The sequence below is a fragment of the Pipistrellus kuhlii genome, unplaced genomic scaffold, assembly GCF_014108245.1.
Source record: "Pipistrellus kuhlii isolate mPipKuh1 unplaced genomic scaffold, mPipKuh1.p scaffold_m20_p_51, whole genome shotgun sequence".
Taxonomy (NCBI): Eukaryota; Metazoa; Chordata; class Mammalia; order Chiroptera; family Vespertilionidae; genus Pipistrellus; species Pipistrellus kuhlii.
In genome coordinates, this window is record NW_023425553.1 from 2300549 (window position 1) to 2316116 (window position 15568).

Sequence of the window (15568 nt, forward strand, 5' to 3'; positions counted from 1 at the left end):
ATAAAATGAATAAAAACATAGTTTAAAAAGAAAAAAAAAAGAACTGATTTCTCATTTTGAGTCTTTACTTGTATATCTCTATTGTTCTCAATTTGTGGCATTTAGCTCCTATACCTATGTTCACTTGTCCATTCTAGTTGATTGAGAAATCCAGTATAGAAAGTTCTTTTGAATGTAATCAATGTCAATATGGATAATCAAGAAAGGATCATCTAGAGCTGTTAAATCAAGACTGAAATTGTGCCTCTTGGACTGGATCTTTTTGCTGGTTTCCACCCTTCTTACATCTGCTCACTAGCTAATGAAGAAAGGTTCGAGGTTTGAAATGCTAAAAAAAAAAAAAAAAAATGCTGAATATATCCCATTTCTACAGGAGAGTAGAGCTATGGGCCAAGTAGACTAGCTTGAGAAATTAAAACTATCCTCGATTGCATCAAGTTGTTTAACATTAACACGTCTCAATATAATATGATTCTCCTGGTTAATCAAATATTGATGATACACTCACTCTCTTTTTCCAGATAAACAAAATGCTCACATGTATCTCATGTTCAGGACTTCTCACTTACTATTCCACAGACAGTTGCTTGCAACAGTAAGCAACATTCGCATAGCAAGAGTGCCCCGTGACAACCTCCCAGGGGATGAAGTTGAATTCAATTGAATCTGAAGAACAACAAAACTTTCTGTAAGTTTTCACTTACAGTAGTTTGATTTACAAGCTGACTTTTTTTTTATCATTCTCACACCAACCGTATGTGGGAATGCAAATTGAGGTAGAACTTATGAAATAGAGAATCTAATAAATTCAGAGAAACACTAAATTCCTAATTCAGCATTTTTCTCACTATAACTATTATTCTATTTTCCCATTTTTTGTGCTCTCTTTGAGAATCAGTATCATTCCTTGACTCAACTTTAGTAACCGATCCTTGTCAGGCACTCTGCTAAGCACTATAGTTGCGTATGTTGACTGGGCCCACTACCTACCCAAAACAACTGAGCATGACAAATATCATTCTCAGGACCAGTGAGCTCTTCAAAGGGCCCTGAGAGCATTTGAGACTTGAAAATAAGTGTATTGGTTCCAATATATAAAAAAGAAAATGCAGCCCTAGACTGTTTGGCTCAGTGGATAGAACGTTGAACATTGGCCTGCAGACTAAAAGGTCCTGGGTTCGATTCCAGTCAAAGGCACAGGCTTAGGTTATGGACTCAATCCCCAGTAGGGGATGGGCAGGAGGCAGTTGATCAAAGATTCTCTCATCGTTGACTTTTCTATCTCTCTTTCTCCCTCTCCCTTCCTCTCTGAAATCAATAAAAATATATTTTTTTAAAAAGAAAAGTGTAAAATTGAAAATAGTCCATGTGAACTAGAATGTCTACAAAATATAGTATTTGGTCAATTTAATTAACTGTTTAATTCAGAATTCATAAAATTTGGAGTATCCATTACATTTGAAAACAATTTTTATATTAGACTTTCTCATATCACAAAAGTTCCCAAGTCAGCAGAATTTATTGCTGGGAAATTTAACCCAATTACAAATTGAATGAGTTACTTATAGGCAAATGTTTTCAAAAAGCAAAACTATATCAATCCTTTCCAAATGTGTTACAGAAGGAACATATATTTAATGAGAGATGTGGTGGCATTTTAGTTTGAAAAGTTATGCAGTGAAGTCTCCAAAAGTAAGAGAGCCCAAACTCCTCTGAAGAGATCTTAGTGAGGGCCTGGCATTAACCTTCAAAAGAATCATGGACCTCAGCCAAGCTTGATAGCCTTTTATCTTTTTTGCTTACATATCATTTAAAAGGGTCTTGGAAAACTGTACCGCCTTGTATATTTTTCAGTTGACATCTGAAATGTTTTCATCATATGTAACAACTTTCAAAGGCTGTCATTTTTATCTCACTGTACACATCTCAATTCAACTGTCACATCTTTCTTTCAAATCTATCCAATGGGCTCTAAACACCATAGCCATGTGACTATCAGAAATTTTATAGCATTCCTCCTTCAACTGATTTGCATTCCACTTCCCCCACAGAATTTTATCTTCCTGGAATATTTTTATGTTTGACATTATTTATTGATCACCCTGTTACCATATATATCAGCAGCAACAATGACAACAACTACTATAACATTTTGGGACTATAAGTCTCAAAGTATTAAATTTTTCCTTCAAGACTGAGTTGTTATTCCCCTGAACACAGACAATGGGGTAGCGAGGACCTGGGACATGGGAGGACAGGCGTGGGCTGGAAGAGGTTAATGGGGGGAAAAGAAGAACCTATGAAATACTTTCAACAATAAAGGGTTTTTTTTAAAGACTGAGTTGTTATGGTGATGATAATTGTTAGTATATAATTGATAAAAATAACATAAATTACAACTTAAAAGTAGCATAAAAGGTCAAAATAATTTGGAAATGGATCCCTTAATTAGATAAATGGAGCTTTTTAAAAATTAGTTCATGTATCCACAGATCAATATAATTTACTGCTAGAATGAAACAGCATTAAACAACACTTCCATTCCTGTTTTTCATTTGTACAGATTTAAGCCCTGATAAGTAAGTAAGGAGACGTAAATGGAAGAGGCTGTGTTATAACAATGTCACTCAATTCTTTGAACTCCTTATAATTATATGCTAAAAATTACGGACTGCTCCACCATCAAAATCATTTAGAATGATTTACCAACTGCCAAAGCCATTAGGTCCTTCCTTTCCATTTTGTTGAAAGCAACGAATTGGAAAACATCTGGTTCACAAAAAGATGTATTTCCTAGTAGTACAGTAACTCAGTTTCTCAACATTAAAACAACTATTTGGAATATCCCCTTTATTACATATCCAGAAGCTTTTTGACAACCTAGGGATATGGCACTCGGGTAAGAGTTTGGATTGGTGTGAGACCTGCCTTTCTTTGTAGAGAGAGAGAGAAAGAGGATTGTTAAAGGAGAGGGAATGAAGAACTGGTACTCAGGCAGATCAATGTTAGAAAAGAGGAAATATTGAACTTGAGAATCTGAAATTTAATTCTTTTAAAACTATATGCTTCTATGAGCCCCTTATAAGGCCTTTGTGTGCCACCAGGAGTAACTTTACCCATTTAATGGCTGTTGGCCTAATAGCCTCATTGTAATTCCCAGATGATCAATAAATACACTGTGAAAGAAAATGCATTTGACTTTCCAAAGCATTCTCTCGAATAATTGCTTCACCACTGCTCAAGGAGCTGCAGCTGGCCGGAAGGACTGTGATTGCCTGTGGTAGATAAAGAACCTGTGGCCTAGCCCAGCCAGTGTGGCTCAGTGGTTGAGTGTTGACCCATGAACCAGGAGGTCATGGTTCAATTCCCAGTCAGAGCACATGCCTGGGTTGCAGGCTCGATCCCTAATAGGGAATGTGCAGGAGGCAGCTGATTAATGGTTCTCTCTCGTCATTGATGTTTCCATCTCTCTCTCCCTCTCCCTTCCTCTCTGAAATCAATAAAAATATATATTTTTAAAAAGAACCTGTGGTCCAGAGAGAAGGGAGCCTTACTTGTACAAGAGGCACAGCCAATAATTCTAGTTCCCTGTCTCCAGCATCAAAGCTTCTAGGGCCACTCCATATTGCCTCTCAAACTCATGTCCTAATCAGTTGGGCATCAGTAACTACTTATTAAAGGCTTATTGGGTGCCCAACATTATGCCCAGCAGCCCCATCTCTGTCTTTTTATTCCCCGCTAAACCTTTTACTCTGGGTGACTAACTCATCCTAAGTTAATTTGCTGACATTTATTGAACATTCATTGCCAGTCAATAGTGCTTTACATAGCAAATCTCATTTAATCCTCATAAAATCACAATGGAGTAGGCTACTTTGACAGTGTTTTAAAGGTCAGTCCTTATCAATGGGGCTGCCTTGGGTGAGATAAGATTTTATTTTTTTTCACCACGGAAAAATAGAAAGGACAAGATATCAGGAGACCAAGGCTGGGTAGTGGTTTTCAATCCACTTCTGTTCTCTATTTTGACAATTCCAGGTATTACCTTTATTCAAGCCCTTGCCTTGAGATATTCAGTCTCAGGTCTCAGACATGGATTAGATATAGAGAACACAGTTTCATATTCAACCTGTGTCTGTACCCCAGCTGACCTAAAGGGGAAATGTTCAGGGCAGCCACATAGGGCTGTGAAATTGGTGGGCAGGATGGGATGGACGGGACAGGAGGGAAGATAAGAGATCATCCAAGGATGTGTATGCATGCATATAAGCATAATGGACACAGACAGTAAAGGGGTGAGGACCTGTGCAGAAAGGTAGGAGCAAGCTGGGAGAGGTCAATGGGGGGGGGGAGATATATGTAGCACTTTCAACAATAAAGACTTTAAATTAAAAAAGGAAGAGCCCTCACTGGTGTGGCTCAGTGGGTAGAGCATCAGCCTGCGGACTGAAAGGTCCCAGGTTCGATTCCGGTCAAGGGCATGCACCTTGGTTGCGGGCACATCCCCAGTAGCGGGTGTGTGCAAGAGGCAGCTGATCGATGTTTCTCTCTCATCATGTTTCTAACTCTCTATCCCTCTCCCTTCCTTTCTGTAAAAAAAAAATCAATAAAATATATTTTTAAAAATTAAATTAAATTTAAAAAGGAAGAAATTGGTGCACAGCACAAAGTTGCCGAGTCAAAAGGGCAAGTGGGAGCTAAAATCAGGATATGTTCTACTTGTCACGTCCCAACTGCAGGACTGCAGTCACCAGTAAGGAGGCCCTTTCCTTACTCAACTGCTTAAATGGATCCCCTCTCTCTCATGTACACAGGACATCCTATAGGCTGCCATATGTCCTGGAAATGTTCTCTCTGCTGATTCACTTAGTCACAATAATGTGAACAGTGTGTACTGGTTTTCAGTTTTAGAATCAACCCATGTGCAAAGCCTGGTAGACTTAGTTATGCTTTTGGAACAGAAGAGACATGTTATCAACATTTAAAATGTAACAACAGCCGAAACCGGTTTGGCTCAGTGGATAGAGCGTTGGTCTGCGGACTGAAGGGTCTCAGGTTCGATTCCGGTCAAGGGGCACGTACATTGGCTGAGGGCACATCCCCAATGGGGGGTGTGCAGGAGGCAGCTGGTTGATTGTCTCTCTCTCATCGACGTTTCAGCTCTCTATCCCTCTCCCTTCCTCTCTGTAAAAAATCAAAATATTTTTTTAAAAATGTAACAACAGCCTGGCCAGCATAGTTCAGGGGTTGAGCATTGACCTATGAACCCTGAGGTCATGCTCAGGGCACATGCCTGGGTTGTGGGCTTGATTCCCCCCGTGGGAGTCGTGCAGGAGGCATCCAATCCATGATTCCCTCTCATTGAGTTTCTAGCTCGCTCTCTCCCTCTCCCTCTCCCTTCCTCTTTCTCTAGAAATCCATTTTTTAAAATGTAACAAGAAAAGAACGACTGCCAGTAGGTGGGAGGTAGAAGAAAAAAATAAATGGCATAATGAGGTGGAGGTATTAAGTACAGGTAATAGAACAAACAATCAAATTAGGCTTTAGCTCAAGAAGTTAGAAAACAGAGCCAAAAAGTAAAGGAGGAAGCAGAACAGACTGGTGAAAACCGCAGCATAAATTACTTATTTGAAAAATTAAGAGCTAGAGCTATAGAATCCGTTGTTACAAAGGTAACCAGAAGAAAAACGAACAATAATAGTAGAACCAAGCTTCCGCCCCTCCTCTGTGCAGCCTGGCCCCAGCTCTACTCTCCAGCCTCCTGGGGGGTGGAGGGCCCCTCTCCCTGTTTTTCTCTAATTCTCTATCTTCCATCTTAGTTTCTGACTCGGAATCTGTTTATCACTGTGTCTCTGTCACTCTTTCCATTTCTCTCTGTCCTTCTGCTCTCCTGGCTCCTTCCCCGCAGGTTTCAAACCTGCACAAGTCTATCATGTTGTTAAAAAGAAAATACTTTGCACTTTGCAAGATTGTTTTCAGATTTCTGGATCCCTTCCCTTTCCACATAAATTTTAAGATCAGATTGCCAATTTCTGGAAAAAGCCAGTTGGAATTCTCATAGGGATTGCATTGCTGTATGTAGATCAACTTGACAATGCCGTTTTAACAATATTAACTCTTCTAATCCATGAATAGAGATGACTTTCCATTTATTAGTCTTTATTGCTTTTCGGTGATATTTTGTAGTTTTTAGGGTACAAGTCTTATGCAATTTATCCCTAAATATTTTATTCTTTTTGTGCAATTTATCCCTCTTATGAAATTTATCCCTAAATATGTTATTCTTTTTTATGCTATTGTAAATTTAATTGTTTTCTGAACATAAATGTTGGCATGTTTATTACAAATATATAGAAATGTGTGTGGACATGTAAAAAAAATACTTCTCCCTGAACTATGCATACCACACCAACATTTTCCCCTCCTCCAACCTCAACCCACAGCACAGCCAAGCTTCTCACAAGCGGAATGTGCACTCTGGGATTGGTCTGCTCATCTCATCTCCCCTCACTACAAGCATGCTCACTCTGGTCCCTTGCTCAGTCTACTCTAGGACAGGTAAGAAGGGCTCCCTGCTCTCATCTCCAGAATCCTGTCTTCCTGAACGACCTTCTCCTCCTACCTCTGTTCCCTAACTCTCCCTCTCCCCTCCCTTCCTTCTTCCCCCTCTTGTTTTGTTTTGTTAATCCTCACCCAAGGATTTTTTCCATTGATTTTTAGAGAGAAGGGGTGGGGGGAGACACAGAGAGAGAAGCATTGATGTGAGAGACACATCGATTGGTTGCCTCCTGCACACGCCCTGGTGCCTCCTACACACTACCCAACCTGGACGGGGGATCAAGCCTGCAACCAAGGTACATGCCCTTGATTGGAATTGTACATGGAACCTTTCAATCCTCAGGCCAACACTCTGATCACTGAGCCAAACCAGCCATCCCTTCTTCCCCTTCTACCCACTCCTCCTCTCTCTGTCTCCCCAGCCCCTCTCATCTGCACAGCCCTGTTGCTAAAGTTCCTCAGGGCCAGGCCGGAGCCCCCTTTTCTTCTTTGTTTTCCTTACTCAGCACAATTCCCCGGAGCAATCTCATTTGCCCTTGTGGTCTCAACAACCAGTCCCAGCCAGATTCTTACTCTTCCTGAATCTGAGGAAGCTAAACCCCAGTTTTCCCCTGAAATGTACACAATAGAACATTCTCCTCACAATTTGGGGGAATCAAGACCTCCTGGACGTCTGTCTGTCTATGGCCACAGAACCACTTTGCCAGCTACTTCCTCAAATCCCTGTGTCCCTCCGGTTGCTGAAACACCACTCATTTCTTCCCTTCTACTTCTCTGGCTGCTCCTTCTCAGACTCATAGAGGGAACGCTCCTCTGCCTGTTTCACCCTTGCCCACCTGAATTTTCAGGGCCCTGAACTCTCCCTCTCCAAACACCCTCTGAGAGAAGTATTGCCATCTATGCTCCTGTCTTGGTAGAGGAGGAGTCCTTGGGGTAGGTCTTGGGAGATGAGCAGGAAATTCCTGTGGCGGCTGTAAGACTCCAGGGTATAGGCATATGACCTCGCTGGGAAGAAGGCCTAGTTGCTGCCTCCTGGGCTTCAGACACTAGACATTAACTACATGTTCTGAACGTAACGATTTTATAGTCTTCATCCAGTACTGACTTTAACAGGATGCCCCAAATGTGCCATTTTCAGCTTCTTTTCTTTTTATATAGGATATGTGTGACTTTATCTATTTATTGTCTAAAGTTTTACATAGGTCTCCTTTTTCCCCAATTGACCTTCCCCTGACCCCACCATTCCCCCCCTGGGCAAGCTCCCACTGCCCCAGTGTCTGTGTCCCTTGGTTAGCTAACATGCATGCGTACAAGTCCTTTGATTGCTCTCTAAACGCCCCCTCCCCTGCCATTTGTCTCTGGATCTATTCTTGTTCATCAAATTATGTTGATCATTATAACCCACGTACGAGTGAGATCATGTGATATTTATCTTTCTCGGACTGGCTTTCAGCAGTCACAGCTATTTTTCCACAGCAGTCATTGGCTCATAAATCATTTGAATGGTGTTGGGAGAAAGCCTCAGAAGGTTAAATTCAGGACTAACTCTAAAGAACTGACACGTAGCCTTATTCAAACTCATAAGAGCTTTAATAGGAGAAACTTACATACACAAGCAGGGTCCCTTTTTTATAGGGGTAATAGTAAAACCATATGGTGGGAAGTCACGTAGACCACCAGAAAGAACAATGCATTCCTAAGTTAACAGATTCAGGCAGTTCTCCTACTCTATACATTCATTAACGTTCTTCCTAGGGGTATGACGTTTATCTTGAGGCGGCATTCCGGCTGTTTGGGTAGTCAGCCAAGCCTGAGGCTACAGAGAGTCAATCAGTCACAGGAAGGTTAAACAGAGAGTCCAACATTTCCCAGACGCCTTTCCTGATGATGCCATGTTGCATTTCTAAGTGAGTTCCCCTACAAGTGGTAATACTTAGTAAAAATCCTACCTCCACAGATACAGACAAATCCACAAATTGTCCAGAAAATTTCTTGTGCAGGTTTGGCTGAGGGAAGACCAAAAAGGGTGATACCATGAACAGGAATGTTTCCACAGCACATGATCATGTACTGTGCAAGAATTAAACAGAATGAGATAGATCTACACATACTGACAAGATTAGAACTCAAGTCTATTGTTGACTGAAGCTGAAGATAGATGTGTAAAGTGGGATTCTTCTAATGAGAAGGGACTGAGGATGGAGCACATAGAAAAGGGAAGAATTTCATTTTGGAAGGGAGTGAGCAGAGGAAAGCCTATAGAGAACACTAAGACTGGGCAGGACAGAGAGACCCAAGTGTGGATAGGACTTCTTAGATCAGCCTATTGGGAAAAGAAGGTCTGCGATGTGGGTGGGACTCAGCAGGTCACAGGTCTATAGAGGAGAATGTTCCTACTGGAGGTGGAACTGAGTAGAGGCCTATGGATAAAGGTATGGACCCCTCTGCCTGACTTGAGGCTTGCTTACAGAGAAGATAAGAGCCCTATGCTAGGAAAAACTAGTGAGAGAAGTATCATTGAGAAGATCATTAGTATAGACTATATATATATATAGTGCCTAAGAGGCCGTCACAACCAAAACAACCAAACAGAAGACTGGGCTGCATGGGATGACCAGGCCAGGCCAGCAGGGGGGGGCAGTGAAGTGTGACCAGGCTGGCAGAAGGGGGCAATTAGGGGTGACCAGGCCAACGGAGGAGAGGGGGAAGTTAGGGGTGACCAAGCCAGCAGGACAGGGGGCAGTTAGAGGCAACCAGGCCAGCGAAGGAGGGCAGTTACTGGTGATCATGCTGGCAAGCAGGTGAGCAGTTAGGAGCCAGTGGTCCAGGATTGTGAGAGGGATGTCTGACTGCCAGTTTAGGCCTGATCCCTGAAATCGGGCCTAAACCGGCAGTCAGACATCCCCTGAGGGGTCCCGGATTAGAGAGGGTGCAGGCTGGGCTGAGGAGAACCTCCCTCTCTCGTGCACAAATTTCGTACACCGAGCCTCTAATACTGAATATAAAACTTTCTGTATAGACTAGAAGGACTCCCACCTGTATTTTGGGAAGGACCTTGACCTGGACATAGAGCATTCTGGGATGACTTCCTAGAATGGAAAGGATCCTAGTGCAGGTCAAGGTATCAATAACTATAGTTATTCCTATTCTGCCTGTGGGGAAGAAACAGATCTGGACCAGGACATGGCTGACCAGAAGCTTGAAAGTAATGAGGAAGACCCTGGGTTCTGAGTAAGGGTTTCTGCTTAAATAAGTGGGGGAAATGGCAGGTGGTGTGACCCAGGACATGCCAAGCAACATCAGGTTGGAGGTCGTCCTCAAGTGTACTGAGTAGAGTAAGGGTCTTGGTGTTTGAAAGGCATGAATGAGTCTCTGAGTGTGGCTTGAATAGGTATAGAAATGGTCAGAGCAGAAGCCAGGGGCTCCTGAGATGAGAAAGGGCTGTCCCGATGTGTGTGAAGACAACTTCAGGGTCAGATTTGTATTGATGAGACCCAGCTCAGGGATTGAGTGATGGGAAAGAGGGTCCTATCCTGGGCAAGGTATTACCAAAAATGTCTACTGTCTGGAATGGAGATTCTTTTCAAAGATCTCTGTAGGTCGATGCTATGGTGTAAGTCCCAATAGTAACCAAAGCCAAGAAAATAATCTCAATCAGTTTTCACCCACACTAACTATAAATGTGTGGATTTCTCTCCACAGAGTTTACTAAAGTTGCCTCACACAGACCTTTATTACTACCTGTAGAGCTGAACCCTTGTAAGCCAATGCTTCTCAAACTCCAAGGTAAAGAACTCTTTGTGACAGGATTTAGTAAATATTACATAATATTCTCCAAGATTATAAGCATTTTATGCTAGCTGTGTTTTCAGAAATGATTGAATGCCATTTATGTGGGTAATCACATTACTGTGGTACAAAATCTCTTGTGTGCGAAACAATTCTGTGCCTGTGGCATCCAACCTGGTGGAACGTGAGGAACCACATCTGGCCCAGCCCTATTCACGTGCAGCTCAAAGACATTTAAAACAGCATAGCAATGATCACAAGGCAGCAAATTTAACTTTCTGCGTAAAGGAGGTTGCTATCAACATAGCCACGTGATCGGTTTCCATAGAAATACAGGATGTCAGTGTTGCAAAGAACCACCAGTTTGAATTCCCTCCGTTTTCAGATGAAGAGATGCACCTGGTTCAGCTTTGTTTGCTAGCATTTACTGACATCTCCTGTGTTCTGGGTGGTGGTCAAGATATATAGGGGGGCGAAGCCGGTTTGGCTCAGTGGTAGAGCATTGGCCTGTGGACTGAAGGGTCCCAGGTTCGATTCCAGTCAAAGGCATGTACATTGGTTGCGGGCACATCCCCAGTAGGGGGTGTGCAAGAGGCAGCTGGTCGATGTTTCTCTCTCATCGACATTTCAGCTCTCTATCTCTCTCCCTTCCTCTCTGTAAAACATCAATAAAATATATATTTTTAAAAAGATATATAAGGGAACACAGATGATGCAGGCAGGGTTCCTGCCCTTGAGCAGTTCACAATGTTGAGGGGGAGACACATGCACAGACAATCTGAATCATCACCTTGATTGAACTTCTATGTGTCACCCCACAAAGACCTCAAGACATAGGTCAAATCCCTTTATATCAATGCAGACACGGCTGATGGTGGTTTGATAACTCATCTAGTAAATGGTAGAGCTTGGAATAGACACTCAAGTTTGCAGTCCTCTTCCCATTCATCATGGCAACACTTCACTTGTTTGGTAGATGATGGGAGACAGGCGTCGTTCCTAATGACACAGCCACTCCTTTCCAACATGGTTCACAGCAGGACAATCCATGCACCCATCAATGCAGGGATCCCTGTAAAGCGCTAGGTCTGGGCACTGGGTCAGATCTAAGAAGATCTGTGTGAAACCAATGGGAATGGAGCACTGTTTTCTGACCATTTATTAATCTGTAGGGCAGGCAGCTTAGAAAGTGGCAGATTCAGGAAAGCTGGACTCTTTAACAGCATGAAGGGTTACCTTACTGTCTCTGCCCTTTAAGTGGGACCTATTCCCAAGATAGGTAACATCAGCTTCCCAGAAACTGCTGTTACCCTAGAAAGAGGAAGTGAAAGGCCTGCCTCAGATGCCTGTAACTTTCTCAGCTGGGCAATTTTATCTTCCAGGGTCCCTTGTGGGGAGGAAAATACAAAAAGACGTCTGGTAATCTAGTAATCTTTCCCTAGAAGTTGACTCCTGGTAACAGTCTGGACAGTATTTCACAGATTTTAAGAATACAGGGGCAGCCCGACCAGCATGCTCAGTGATGGAGCATCAACCTATGAACCAGGTCACAGTTCAATTCCTGGTCAGGCACATGCCCAGGTTGCAGGCTCAATCCCTAGTGCTGGGGGGGGGGGGGGGGTCAGGAGGCAGCCAATTGATGATTCTCTCTCACCATTAATGTTTCCATCTCTCTCTCCCTCTCCTTTACTCTCTAAAATCAATCAAAATATATTTTAACAAAAAAGAATATTAGGGCAAATAGAGCCACAAGAAAAAAAGATGGAGTCTGTGAAATAAAACACACAACATCATTATGAGAGAACCTGGTTTAATGAAAAGAGCATGGGACTGAGGAATTAGACATATCTAGGATCCTGTAACCTTGAACAAGTAACTTAACCTCTCTGACTCTCAGTTTGCTCATTTGTAAAATGGAGCTAAGGAGTCTAAATTTGTAAGTGGGACCAAATATTAATCAAAGGCTGCATAAATGTTGCCAACATTTGCTAGACTTATGCAGAGTTAATAAGATTTGTTGACTGACTTTAAAAGCTTAAGGGAGAACTAGGACTTGGCACTTTAATAATTGAAGTATTAATCTTTAAAAATAATCTCTGAATAAGCTTTTCTAAGCCCCCAACCCACCCTGAAGGCACCAAAATAATTAGTGAACATTCATTTCTCACTCATACTGCTACGCAATCCAAACAAACCCTTTTCGGTCTTCATCTTACTTGACATTTCAGCATCATTTAACATTATTAGCCACTCCTCTTACTTACAACTTCTATTCCTTTGTTTGAAGAACAACAAAAATATTCAGTTTTTTCTCTGACCCTGCTACTTCATACGTTTGTGGGGTAATCTTTCTTAACTTGACCATTAAATGTGGTTCCTCAAGACTCAGTTCTAGTCTTCCTCCTAGCCTCTTTCTTTTCTTAGGAATTTTATTACTACTGATGACTTCAATCACTACCTATTTCTGTATGTGTCACTGTGTCAAGAATCCTTAAGATAATCTCCAAATTCAGTAACATTAGGAGGACTGATATAGTCATACTTTTGGCTAAAATTTGTTACAGTAAAGGGATACAAACAAAATAAGGAAATAGAAAGGAGGACGGGACAAAGTCTGGAGGGAACATCCAAGATTCCTCTTCTACTGGTGTCACACAGGACATGCTTAATTCCTCTAGCAACTGGTGTGACAAGCCATGTGAAATCTTGTGTACCAGAGAGGTTCATCAGCGACTCAGCACCCAGTATTTTTTTTTAACTGGGACTAGTCATGTAGATACCCTCTGCCTAGCATGTATCAAAATTCCGGACTCCAGGTGTTCAGAATAAATCACATTGTTTATTATGGACATTTTAAGCACAGTGAGCCACTCATGTCAGTTCTGGGAATGGTAAAAACCCTCCTGAGATCCAAGTTACAGCAAACAGCCAACCTTGCAATCAGACTCTTCAAAGGACAGCTGCCAAGTCTGCTATGTTAAATCTTTTCTGCACACTTAAGAGCTGTATCTAGCTCTGATGCCTCCTCTGAACTCCAGACCTATATTTATAACTCCACTAAGCTTCCAGTTATTGAACATTTATTCTGCCCCTGGCACTATTCTAAGCACTTTAAATATACTGAGATACTTAATCTTCATAGCAACCACATAAAGTAGCATAATTATATGCATTTTATAAATAAGAAAATTGAGGCACAGAGTGGGCTAAGAACTGACTTCTAGATATGGAGTTAGCAATTCAATCCCACTCTATATGACTTTAGCACCCATATTCTTAATAACTACTCAGTATTGCCTCAACATACCCAAACGAAACTCAACTTCATTTCTCTTCCAAGCTTCCCTATCTCTATGACAGTCATCATCATCATCTATCCCACCAGGTAGGACACATACTTGGTAACTTTCCCTCTCTCACATCACCATTCCCTATAACCAACTTATCACTAATTTATGTCTTTCTTTTACACCTTTCCTGGATCTACCTAGGTTTTTCAATCTTTGCCTTCACTAAGCTAATCTGAGCTACCATCAGGTGAATCATTGCAATAGCTTCTGCATTGATCGCTAATCTTATGGATCATATGTATGTAATCAACCACTTAGTGATTGTGGAGTAACAAGATGGAAGAAGCCTAGCCTGTGGACAGAATTCACAAAGCTAAGCTGACATATCAGCTTGGAACTTTTACATAAAAATAAGTCCATTTCTGTCTTTTTTATTTTATTTTTTAACTATATTTTATTGGCTGAGACTGGTTTGGCTCAATGGATAGAGCATCAGCTTGGGGACTGAAGGGTCCCAGGTTTGATTCCGGTCAAGGGCATGTACATTGGTTGCGGGCACATCCCCGGTAGGAGGTGTGCAAGAGGCAGCTGACCGATGACTCTCTCTCATCGATGTTTCTAACTATCTCTCTCCCTTCCTCTCTGTACAAAATCAAAAATATATATATATATATATATATATATATATATATATATATATATATATATATATATAAAATAGACAACTGATTTTAAAAAAAAGAAAGAAAGAAAGAAAGAAAGAAAGAAAGAAAGAGGATATAATAATGGCAAACATCTATACAGTATACCCAAATGGAAACACTTAAATATATAAAACAAAAATTAACAGCCATACAGGGAGAAGTTGACAAGCTACAATAATAGCAAGGGACTTGAACCCACTTAAATCAATGGACAAACCATCTGGACAGAAAATCAAGGAAACAATGCCCTTTACCCTCACATTAGACCAAATTGCCTGAATAGATATTTATAGAGCATGTCTTCCAAAAACTACGGAATACACATTCTTTTCAAATCTCAATAAAACTTTTAAAAAACTGAAATCACGTCATGCATCTTTTACAACCACAATGCTATAAAACGAGAAATCAATTACAAGAAGAAAACTGGGAAAAAACAAATTCACTTGAAGACTAAACAACATGCCACTAAAGAACCAAAGGATCAAAGAGTAAATCAAACAGGAAATCCCAAAATACCTTGAGACAAATGAAAATGAAAACACAACTCCCCAAAATTTATGGGATTCAGAGAAAGCATTTCTAAGAGGAAGTTCGTAACTATACAAGCCTACCTCAACAAACAAGAAAATCCAAAATAAACAACCTAACATTACGACTAAAAGAACTAGGGGAAAAAAGGCAAAGTAAGTAGAAGGAAGGAAATAGTAAAGATCAGAGCAGAAATAAACAAAATAGAAATTAAAACAAAAGAAAAAAATCAATGAAACAAAAAGCTGGTTCTTAAAAAATAAGAAGAAGAAGAAGAAAATTTGACAAAGCTTTAGCCAGAATCAAGAAAAAAAGAGAAAGTGCCCAAAATATATAAAATCAGAAATGAAAGAGAAGTTACAACTGATACCACAGCAATATAAAGGATTATTAAAGAATACTATGAATGCCCTGGCAGGTGGTTAGAGCAGTGGTTAGAGTATCAGCCAGCGCACTGAGGGGATGGGTGTAGGAGGCAACCAATCAATGTGTCTCTGTCACATTGATGTTCTCTCTCTCTCTCTCTCTCTCTCTCTCTCTCTCTCTCTCTCTCTCTCACACACACACACACACACACACACACACACACACACACACAAAATCAATAAATATATCCTCAAGTGAGGGTATTTAAAAATACACACACACACACACACACACACACACACACACTGGCCTCATACCTATACAAAAATG